Raw genomic sequence first — 12,791 nt, 5'->3', positions numbered from 1 at the left:
CAATGATGACATTTCCAAAAGGGTCGTCTTGTACAAAGTCCAGATCTTCTTCGTAATTGACCAAGATCAAATTCTCTCGAACGACGTCCACGTGTTTCATGTATTTGGTTTTGTCGTGAATCATCTGGAAGTAGCGGGAAGGTTCTGTCAAATATTCCGTCTTGGGTAAACACGACCGTTGTGCCATTTTACCCCACAAGCAATTTAACATCACTTTGGCAAACGATCGCCTGCCTTCGTTTTTCTCGATGTGGTCTAAAGTGATGCCTTCTTGTTCGTAGTATTTCTCTTTGAATTTTATTTGGTCTTCGGGAGTGTGACACCAGGAAGGATAGCCGCTGGCTTCTTGCTTCAGTTTCAAAAAGGCATCCACGTAGTCGGCGAAAATGCCTTTCTGAGTAGGGTCACCCTTGTGGTACTGTTGTGTCTTGGGAAAGTGGCAAATTTCGTACACTTCTAACAGTTCGTATCCCATGTCCAGAGCTTTGAACAATTCTACGCTGACCCAGGTTCCCGTCAAGGCACGTTCTTCCTGGGTGTGCTGACAAAGTTGGTCTTGGTTGCACGTTTCGGCACAAGTACGGCACAAGGGAAACATCAGTTTGCCTTGACAATGGTGAGGTAAGACGGGATGGTATAGGTTCGTGGGAGGCAAAACTTTACACTTGATCAAGCCTTCGTATTGTCGAATGTTTTTCAGGTCGATGTGTTCCGTGAACAATTGCGGGTGCCCTACAGGAAAGCGACAATATTTGCACACGTAGGGATACAGCGAACACACGTCCAAGTATTTGATTTCTTCTCCTTTCTCTTCGTCGGCTTGGTACAGCAAACAGGTGGCATTGGTCCTTCCTCCGTACAAACTATCCCTCGGGTTCAGCGGGTCCATGAACTGGTAACTTTCCACGAGGCGTTTAAACTCGGGATCGGTTTTCATACGGTGATCGTACTCGTGTTCCCACATTTCCACCACCTGGTATCCTTGCTGTTCTAACTTTAGGCGTCGCTGACAAGTGTCCTGGTACAAGTCTTCCATGGTTCGTTGCAAAAACTGATTCTTGGTGCCACGGTCAGGGTAACAGACGGGACATCCGTGAAATAAGCAACCGTTAAACTCGTACACGATCTTGGGGTTTTCTAAGTCCCAGCCATCGACCGAATACGTTCCGATGGTCTTTTCGCCCCCTCCGTTGCGAGCATGCTGAATCCACTTGTCTTCCTTGTCGCACAAGTAATGTAACCAACGTAGGGCTTTGACCGAGTATTGACGTTTGACAAAGTGGGTCGTTTGAGGGCTGATGACAGCTACGGTGTTTTCAGGCATGAATCGTTGTCGATACACTAAGGAACACGCTTTGGCAATGGTGCAAGCTTCTTTCAAAGGATCGACCCCTCCGTGTTCCATGAACAGTTCTCGAAATTTTCCACAGCAACGCCGTAAAATGTCCACGTCGGAACGACAATACTTTAGCATTTCTTCCTGAAAGTCGAAAGGGTCCGAGGCGTGAATCTGGTACCAAGCGTAGAAAGCTTCTCGTTGTTCGGTACGCATGTTGTCGGGGTCGTAATAGTGAGCCTCTGGTAAATGGGGTAGAACGGCATGTTGATTGGCTTCCGTATTGAAAAAGTGCGGAAAGTACCCTTTAGCCATTTCTGTCATTCCAAACGTTTTAGGCATTCGACTCAAAGGCATGGCCAAATAGCTCATCGAATCTTTAAACTGTACTTGTCCCACTTGCATGAAAATGATTTTGGCTCCGTTCAAAGTCACTTTAGGACGTTCGGTGCCTTGTTCCGTATAGTACCTCAAAAGAAACTGTCCATCGTATCCGGAGAAATTGTGAGCCATCACCGTGGCATGACGATGACAATCTCCGTAACGTTCGATGTCCTCTTGGCTCCACGTCTTGTCGACGGGGTCTAAGACCCATTGGGCAAAATCGGCTAACGTGTTTGGTCCCCGAAAGATTTTTTCACGCCCTCCGGGAATCTTGCTACAGTGAGGGCAATGACTGAAGATAGGTTCTTGAATGCACTTCTCGCACGCTCGATGAGCCACGCAGAAATTAGGAATGTGAATGCCAGTCTCTTGCATGCATTCGAAATCGAAAAAGATGAAATTGCCTTTCTTCCTGTGACCGTCCTCTTTCTCTGGTGGGGGTTGGTATTTTTGCACGTAACATTGGTGTTCCAAGTCCACGATGTGGTGACAAATGTGACATTTTTTCTTTCCTCGACATACGTGTGCCTTGGTACTATTGGTACGTATGACTTGTTCACACGTAGGGCACAATCTCAGGAGTTGACAAGCGCATTTTTTCTGTGAACCTTGCGTCTTCAAATGTTGTTGGTAACAGGTAGGGCTGACAAACGTGCGCAGACAAGTGGAACAAGGCACTGGTTCTTCGCTCAGACAGGGTGAAGAGGCCAAACATCCTGTGCATTTCGATCCACAATGCTTGTGTTGCTCTCGATTGTTATAACCATGGTCACATTTCTCACAGTAATAACCGTATACTAGGAATCCGGTGATACTGGTAATGGTATCGAAATGGTCATCGTGATGATAAACATGAATGTATTTTCCGTCCTTAAAATCTTGGCCTCGAAACAATAGAGGCCCGCGCATTTCTTGAGGGTGCACTTTCAAGGTGTATCGTGGAGCTAGGACATCTTGCAATTTTTGCATCTCAGGAATGCCACAGGGTGTGTCTTTGGGCAGTCCGGCTTGTTGTAACAGGAGTTCTGCTTCGTTTCGTTGTTTGGCTCGGTCGGACCGTTGAATAGTGTCCCAGGTTCTTTTCCATTCTACCGTGTCGTTCTTGTTGGCATAGGTTCGTCCCACCACGATGGCACGGGCTAAACACATCTGGTCATGAGGGTTGTTAATTCGGACGAGACTCGTTTTGGTGTTGCGAAGGTCGTCCACCAATAACATCTTTTTGCGTCCTGTCCCTTGAGGAGGAGAGACGTGGGTCATGTCCAGTGTGGCTTTACCATCGGTGATGTCAAACTGATCATTAGATTGTTGTACGTGTTGAATCTTGTCCATGACTTTGGAAGCAGTCAATTCTGCAGGGGTGCTAAACTCGATCCAAACAGGGGATTTCAAACCGTCGTGTTGTATGGAAAGTCTCAAGCGATCGTCTTCTTTGGGTTGACATTGTCGCTTGAGTGCAGTGAGCAAAGAATCCCACACCTCGGTGATGAACACTTCTGCTTTCTCTAACGGCACTTCAGCCTTGAAATCTTTAAACTTCACCGTGTATTTGTAAGCCGTGGTTCTAAATTTTCTAGAGGAGCGCTTTTCCGTCTCTCGAATGGAATAGTACTTTTCAGGGTTGACAAAGGGTGGTGGACTTGTTTTAGAGGGTTCGGATTCTGGCTCACTCATGTCCTCTTCAAAATCACTGGCATGAATTTGTGCCAAGATTTCAGCCCTGGTACGAGGCGATAGATCACGTTTCTGCCTCTTACTTTCTTCTTCTTCTTTCTTCTCGAATGAATGGGATCGTTTCATCTTGAAAGCAAAAAGTCAAATGACTCAAGTTCAAACACCATAAACTACTTTATAGTCATAGCAGACCAGCGTATATAAAAGGGTGTGTGTCTTGTCCTTTCACTATTCATTTCACTCTCAAGCCGAGCACAACGATGGAAGAGACTAACCAGATGGAACGTTTCGTCAGAGCTTTGCGAGGGGTCATTAGAAAATTCTCTTCAGACCAGCCTACGGACTACTCTCCTTCCTTTAGAGATAAAAGTCAAGATACTTGCTATATCTGTCAGAAGAAAGGGCATTGGTCTTCAGAGTGTCCAGACCGTCAAACAAGAACAAAAACAGGGACTAAAAAAGACAAAAGTCAAGATACCTGTTATTATTGTAAAGAAAAAGGACATTGGTCTCCAGATTGCCCAAAAAAGAAACAAGAGGAGTCAGAAGAAAAGAGGAATTCTTCAGAAGAAGAAGAGAGGGATTCTTCAGAGGAAGAGAGGGATTCTTCTGAGGAAAAAAGACAATTCTATTTACAAGAGGCAAAGAAACAGGAGAAGAAAAGAAGAAGGGAAGAAAATGAGGAAAAGACGGTGAAGAAATTTAAAAAACAGAGAGAGTAAACAAGGAGAAAGAAGAAGTCAATGAACTTTTTATTAAAGTGTTGTGCTGTGAATTGGATTGTAAAAAAATGGAGAAAAGAATAAATGAATGATAAAAGGTAAGTGTCTTTGAGTTGTGATTTTAAAATAAGAAGCTACACTCACGCACTCATACACAGACACGTACTATAAGGGTAAAATGGGTGGTTATTTTTTGAGTTATTGGCAAATTGAAATTGTATTTCTTTTCGAGAAATGTGGGTGGCCCTGAAAAGGGCCTTTTATTGGTGTAGGGGTGAGTTTAAGCAATCAACTTTAACTGCCTTATGCCTTTGCCACGGCCAAGGCCTACTTCTGGACTGCGTAATGTTGATGATGATTGGGTTGAAATCACTAAGGGTGGTACGGTAGGCTTAGTCACAGGGTTGACGTGTTTAGCTCGGGAAGGTCGTATTCTCTTCGGTCGTGATAAAGAAGTCTGATACATTTGTTTCAGACTTCTTAACTCCGCTAAAATGTCCAACAGTACCGTGACCGTTTGATTTTCACCCTCTTGTTTCTTTGCTGCTACTTCTTCTTGCTGTTGTTGCTGTTGTTTTTTTCTTACCTCTTCTTCTTGTTGCTGTTGCTGTAGGAGAAAAGCCTGTTCCGCTTCCTTTTGTCGTTGTATAAATTTCTCCAATTCTTCTTTCTGTCTCTGTCTAAAATTCTCCACTTGCGGTAATGAAGAAGGTAACGAAGGTTCCGGAACAAATTCTTGCGAGGAGAGAAAATCCACAAAATCCCAATTCACCTCTTCTGAAAGTAAGTCCGAGTTCCCTTGGGCAGTCTCCCCTGCTGGTGCACCCCAATGGATCGTTTTCTGAGTTTCCGTCATGTTGAATCACTGTCGCATAGATTGACTGCACACAAGCGCTAGCGAATCTATATAGACTACGTGACGTCACAGACTGCACTCTTCGGATTGGATGCGGGCTGACTGAATTCTGTAACGCGTGTTCGGATTGGTGAATGAACTCAATCCGTTTCAATCCTTCCTGTCCCTATAAATAAGCGCCGTTCACTGCATTGATTCACCTATTCTAGGAGCCTCAACATGTGGACAGACGTTGAATCTTCAACCCTTGTGTCAACAATGATGTTCAGGACGGACATGCTCATGTATGTCCGGTCGAAGTGGACTGTTGTTGATAGGACAGATACAAGTGTATGGATGAGGAGAGTTTATATAGAAAGACAAGGATGTCTGAAGAGGGTACTTGTGTATGGACCGGCAGTTAGAAGGAGTTTAAGAAGAAGAAGAAGATGTGAGAGATGCCATCTATGTTAATATTAATATTAACATAAACCCAAAGGCCCTTTTCAGGGCCAGCCATATTTCTCGAAAAGAGATAGTCTTTGAATTGCCTACCCCTTTTTTAAAATTTTTTTTTAAAAAAAAATCCCATGTTCCATTCCCCTTGTCCCTAAACAAGCCCAAACTCTATTCCCCATGTTAAATTCCCCTTGTCCGTAGAGTGTCCCACGATTTATTCCCCATGTTAAATTCCCCTTGTCCGTAGAGTGTCCCACGATTTTTCGCCATGTTAAATTTCCATTGTCCGTAGAGTGTCCCAAGGGTGTTTTTAATGCTAATTCCCATTGTCCGTAGGGTATCCCCATTCACTACTTAACCAATGCCACTACCTGCATGGACAGCTTGATCCATAAGCTGATACGCGAATGAGGAATCACATGTAAATACGACGACACAGTTTTTTTCTCTCTTTGTTTCTGAAATAGACTCTTTATAGAAATCAGAAAGGATAGAATGCAGTCTGTTTACTTGTTTACATCGAGAGCTTCCCCTTTGAAACGTCAATAAATTAACAGTGTTAGTGACAACCTGGCATCAGGTTACACATTTTTAATTAATGAATGAAAGTCCCAATTTATGTGCATTTTTAAAAATAAAAGTATCCTTGACGTATTTCGTTTGTAAAATGTATAAGGGGCACAAACGGAAATACTGCGTCGCGTTTTAGGGTCAGTTTTAGCACTAAGATCAGTTTTGTTCAAGGGGCATTTAGTCTTTAGATTAAAAAAAATTCCATCCATTATGGCTCATGTAAGTAGAAAAAGAAAAGAAAAATCAACCTTTTAAGCCGTAAAAAGTGATTTGCCTATGGCAGATATAGTTTTGAGGATACAAGATAAAATTACTATGTCATCTAGAAAGCCATCTTCCTTAAGACAGAATTTTCATAAGTCACATAAACCTCTTCCCACTCATTATCATCACTGATATCGAACTAGGAATGACCTGACAATACTAGGATGTATCCTAATGCCTAGTATTTGAATTCAACACATGCATTTATTATTAACTTTCCTAAAACCTTGCCGCCTTTTAGCTGAACAAATCGGGTACTGTTTCGAAACCAGTTTATTAATGAACATGGTAATAGTCCAAAGTGTTTCTGAGAGTACTATAGGAAACAGCGAAATTAATTCACCAGTCTGTACTGCTCTGAATTAAAAAAAAAAAAAACAATATTAGTTACATTAACTCCAGCATGCTGATGTTCCACAGCATTTTCTTTGAATTCTTCCAGTAAATCTCCTGAAGCTTTCTCTTGCAATTCTTCATATCAGTAGTGTATATTTGGAAAGCTGTATGTAGAATTAAACTTTTGATAAAGCATCGAGTTCTAGCGTCAAAATATAACCGAAACCTCCAGCAGAGTAGATAAAATAAAATCGAATTTAATGAAAGAAATTGTATTCAATTTAAAAATGGTATGGATATGGTCTTACTTAACCCGCTCAAATAAATACATTTTTTTAAATGTCCGATAGTCCAATTCCTGGTTTGTTACGACATCCATTAAACATTTTATTTAATATTTTTTTTAGTTATTTTTTTTATTATTTTTTTAATATTTTTTTAATTATGTCGCCTTTTCACAATTAGTTAAAAATATTTTTATATTATTCTAATTTACAGAATAACTTAACTAGTGAAAGTACAAACTAATATCATAAAAATAAATTCTTTAAAAATGAAAGTGCATTTCTAAATTAATTCACAATATATTATGATTAATTATTTATAAAATACTTGCTTATAAGTATTATGCACACCAACATTTTTTTTTTGTTATATAAATTGAGTTCTGATGAAATATTGTACATTTGTCAATAATATATCAAGATATAATAGAATTTGTTTAAAATTTTGATTATTTTTCTATTTTGTCATATTTATTTTTTATTTTTTATTTTTATATATATTTTTTAATGCGCATGTGTGTGTGTGTGTTTGTGTGTGTGTGTGTGTGTGTGTGTGTGTGTGTCTTTGCCTTTCAAGCTATTTGTACACAAACTTAATTTCCTCTTCTGCCATCGCTCGTGATTAGAGGCAATGTAATTCAGAGAAAACTGTCAGACTTCTAAGAACAGTTCCGTTTCCTGAAACTGCAAATTACATGGTATGCGTTTTGACTTCACTTAGTGACGTAGCTTTTCTTCGTCGAAATCGTACATGAATCCTTTGACGCTACTCCAAACGGAAAGCATGACAATGCACAATACGTAAACCATGCATAAATAACGACAGATTGCACGTGCATTGAAAGACAGAACATTGATAAACAATACGGCTAATCCATCACTAGCAGTTTTCAAAATGCACAATGGTTACTCAGATTTGTAACGGACGGAGAGAATGAAGAGATAAAACAGATTCATAACGGTTTTCGATGTAAATCAAATGTGCCACACAGATTCGTATTCTCACACCCGTTTTGTTTGTCCCTTTTCCCCCACCGATTCTAAAAACAAAGACTTAAAAAAAGTACAGAACTTCGTCATTTTATTTTTCAATGTTTAATTTATAACCACCCTTTTAAGTTTCGAGACCAACGGGACTTTCTTCAGTAACACGGGACTCGCCATATTTGCATGGGTGTTACATATCCTTGAACATATATAACGGTTCCTCCTTTTATTTATTGAAATAATTTTTGAAATATTAAAACAAGACATTGCAAATATTGAGCGCAGACGACACGGTTTATACTGAAATAGATTGTTATAGAAATCAGTAATGATATTGTGCAGTCTGTCTGCTTGTTTATATCGAGAACCTTTGCTTAGTTTCAAACGTCAAAACGTTAACAATGTCACGGACCCCCCTGGCGTCAATCAGGTTAAAAATTATTTTAAATTGATGAATTAAATTACTAAGTTTTGTGCATTTTTCCTATATCCTTGATATTTTCGTCTTTAAAGTCCATAAGGGGTACAAACAGAAATATGAGGTCGCATTGCAGGGTCATTTATAGAATTACGATCAGCATTGTCCATGAGTCTTTGGATAATTGCTTTGTTTTTTTAAATTATTATTATCACGTTATGGCTCATGGGAGTGGAAAAAGAAAATCGAAATTGAAAAGCATGAAAATTGATGTGCCCATGGCAGAACAAGTTTTGAGGATTCAAGATAAAATGACCAAGCAATCTAGAACGCCATTTTCCTTAAGACAGGATATTTATAAATCACATACTCATCTTCCTACTCCTCCTCATCATAAACACCTCTAGCGACATCTAAAAATTATAAATCAACACACTCCGCTACAACACTTCCCTCCCACAAAGCAAACAATACAAGCAAGAAATCGAACACTCCTCTTCCCATTTTCTCTTCTCTATGCAAAATACGAAAATGTAGAGCGTCACCATAATAGATCTTAGTCCTATCTCACAACGTCAGATATACAGCCATAGACAACATTCAGGAACCCTTCTTGGATTTAACACACGTCCTTGCTAGCTCCGATTTAGAGGACCATACAATTGTTATTGTTTCACGACATTTTCGTTCCTTTCATAAGAATGAATGGCCTACCAATTACTAAATAAATTAATTGATGTTTATTCTATAATGTGATTTTTTTTATGTTAGCAGTTGAGAAGCTATTTTGGAGCCATATTTTGAATATGGGGCACAATCACTAGAAAACAATACGAATTTTGCAGTTGTCTTTGTAACACATAACGGAGTGAATTTTGCAGGTGTTATTGTGAATCATAACAAATATAACATCCCAACCGCGTAGAGATTCCCTTGTTATGGAAACCAATACACAGATCAAACCCTGGTTGGTGTCGGGGATGAAACACACTAGGACATTGGACCACTGACGGATGACAGCCATAACTGGCACTCCTATGGTGGATTCCCGGAAGCGGAAAACATCATATATAAGAAGTGGACAAGATAGCACGATGTAAAGATCATTTTCAGACAACCCTTAATAAACAAGAACCTCCTGAAGTAGCAGCGATACCAGTAACATAAGAGAGCGTGGATATCAGTACAGAAGCACAAACCCTAGAAGAAGTCAAAACAAAAACAGCAGCCAAGTCAATGAAGAGTGACAATCAGTCAGGTTCCGGTAGAGTGGCTGCATAAATGCTAAAAGCTGATGAGAAAGAAACACCACGTCAAAAATCTTCATGGCAATATGGGAAAATAAATCAGCTCCAGGAGCTTGGAAATTTGGGCTCGTTATTAAACTACTCAAGAAAGGTAATGTCAAACTGCAACAACTGGAAAAGCATCACTCTGCTTTTTCTCACCAGCAAGGTCTTCAGCAAGATCATCAACAGAAAAATGTCAGATGCATTGGACCAGCACATCCGACACGAGCAGACTGTGTTCGATCTGGACGTTCATGCTCAGATCATATATTTGTACTGAGACAAACCTTGAAACAAAGCTAGTAGTGAAATGCACTTTTATATGCTAATTTGGTTGATTTGGAGAAAGCTTTGGACAGTATATATCGGGAATCCTTGTGGACAACAATACGAAATTAATGAATCCCCCAGAAAATTTTAAATATAATAATGATGCTGTACAGAGAGTTCTCACCACAATTAATCTGCAATAATAAACTGACTGAGGCCCTTGAGGTTGCAACTGGAGTGAATCAAGTATACATATTGTCTCCCCCTTTCTTCATACTTGGGATTGAATGAATCTTGAAAGGTATGGTCATTCAGGAAAGGACAGGGATTCGCTGGACCCTCACCAGCCTCTTGGGGGATCTGAAATTTGCTGATGACATTACGCAGCTCTCACACAGATACTGGGACATGCAAACCAAAACCGATGACATGACAAATAAAGGAAGCAAACGTGGACTGTATATCAGCACCAGGAAGACCAAACACTTCTGTATGAACAACATAATGTTAAAACACATTAGCTTAAATGGAGAGCAGGTTGAAGAAGTAAAAACCTTCACTTATCTGGGCTCCAAAATTGACAATAAACGGAGATACAGAAGAAGAAATACGTACAAGAATTTCCAAGGCCAGCCAAGCATTTGCAACGCTCAGTAGTACATAGAGGAACAGGAACATTAGCATGAAAAAAATGATCAGGCTTTTCAAGAGTATGCCCTGAGTGCCTTACTATATGGAACAGAATCTTGAAAAATGACCAAAATCGTAAGCCATTAATTGGAAGTGTTCTGAAACAGATGTCTGCGCAGAATTCTCAACATTTTTTCACCCCACACTATCTCAAACACCGAACTGCATATAAGTGCAGAAACCAAACCCATCACCCAAAATGTCCAGACGCGCAGATGGAGGTGAATCGGATGTCATCTGCTGCTACACACATAGCCACCTAGACTCCCCCTCAGATAGACCCTAGATGGCCGACGAAAGAGAGACAGACTCAAAGTCATCTGGAGGATGACAGTGGAGAAGATGATGAAGGGACAAGAGTTAACCTGGGAACACCTGGAGATGTGCATCACACAGACCACGGTGGCGAACTCTGGTTGCTGCCTTCTATGCTACTCCGTGCGACGAGGATTGACTAACTAACTGAGATTAGATTACCCCACCACCACCACCACCCTCTCTCTCTCTCTCTTATTTTGTAGTTATGCCACTGAATTGTTGGTTAGCAAATAGTACAGTTAAGACGAGAAGTGAATTTTGTTTAATTCATTTGTATAACTAAAATGTGAATTCCCTATAGGAATCGGTTGTTTTAGGACCGGAGCAGCTGTGAGGACTATACAGATATTTATTGTCGGCCTTATATGTACATGTATCCAACAATAGTCAAGGTAGTGATTAATAGTTCACACCGTAGGGGCTTAATTGGCGAGAGCAGACTATGCAATCGATCAATAGTAATGGTGGCTGGATGTATCAGAGGAATATATTAAGTTCCTGTACTATGTAATGTCTTTTGAGGAGATGGTATGTAAACAATTTACTGATGATATGCAAAGTTGTGACCTGAAACCCTGTTAGCAGTTAGCGTTTGGTTGGAGTACGATTTGGCTAAGCTCTGAAGGGGAAGAGAGATGTATTGTTAGTCCAATCCAGGAAGTTATGTAGACCAAATTGTTAGGCAACAATTATTTTATTTATCAGGAAAATAGCTTCCACATCAGAACATCGGAACGTTTGGTAGAGAGATTCCACACTGAAATGGAAGGATCCTTGCCGGATTAAAGAATCCTCGCCTGAACGAAAAGCTAAGACGGGAGGGAATATAGTGTTGCTGTACAGGTCAACTTCAAACGACAAGTTACGTTGATTCTGGCTGGTGTCGAGCAACACGATCAGTTTATGCAGACATGCAGGACAATTAAGTTCGAAACACGCTCGATTCGGCATGAAAATCTGCCGTATCTAAGTAAACGAAACTACTAATTGCATTTTAGAACTTTTAACTAATTTATTTTCTAGTAGAAGTGTATCTTACGATTGGTCTTATTTATTCTTAGTTTGTTTATCTAATTGATTAAAATGTTATATTTTATATACGGGGTTCGAGTTGTTCTATTCTAAATCTCTGATCAGATCTGAAGTCATTCCACCCATAAATTTCATATTTTTGATATTCACTCGATCCGGGCTATACCACCGAATTATATCATCCCTTAGACATTGGTAACCAACCATTAGAAGGTAATACAATAAAAGCCTTGCCACCACACATTCCGTTGGTACACATTTTTCTCTCAGAGATCTACGCGAAAGGACTGTGTGATACATGGAAATTGTCTTATAAATTCTAAAATTGAACGTCCACGTCCGAAACACTTTTTCCATTGTCGAATAGTCAAATTCCTGGTTTCTTTAACTTTTATTAAAGGATGAATTTGTCCTTTCAAACAGACATCTGTACACAACCTATTTCCTCAGCCTGAATTGGGCAAGTTTGAGGGCAGCGTTTTCAAAGAAAAGTCACGTTTTGATGGCCAATTCCGTTTGTAATTTAGACATGCATCAGTTATCTCTTTGACTTCATTTGATTTTGATTTTTTTTTTATTTGTTTTTTTTTTTTTTGATTTTTTTTTTGCATCCGGGTGTTTTTGAGCTGTTTTTCTTTGTTTAAGATGAAGAGTACTTCCTTGCTGGATTGTCTTTCTCATACAAACAAAGATATAATGTAATAACATCATAATGTGCCCGTCAAACCCCAGTAAATTGAATAGTAAGCTGAGGTGTTTCGTTCATGTTGAAATTAAAACTATACCTGGCAGCGAAATTGGTGTAGATGGATACAAGTTCTTATACGGATAGATAAAGAAATATAGACCAGCATTTTTATTTCCCTTTAAATATGTATAATAATATGAATTTATCAATTACTCGTATAATCACATTATTA

The sequence above is a fragment of the Sinohyriopsis cumingii genome, chromosome 13 (assembly GCF_028554795.1).
Source record: "Sinohyriopsis cumingii isolate HCF-2022 chromosome 13, ASM2855479v2, whole genome shotgun sequence".
Taxonomy (NCBI): domain Eukaryota; kingdom Metazoa; phylum Mollusca; class Bivalvia; order Unionida; family Unionidae; genus Sinohyriopsis; species Sinohyriopsis cumingii.
The sequence above is the reverse complement of the archived record's forward strand: the minus strand, read 5'-3'. Positions refer to the sequence as shown.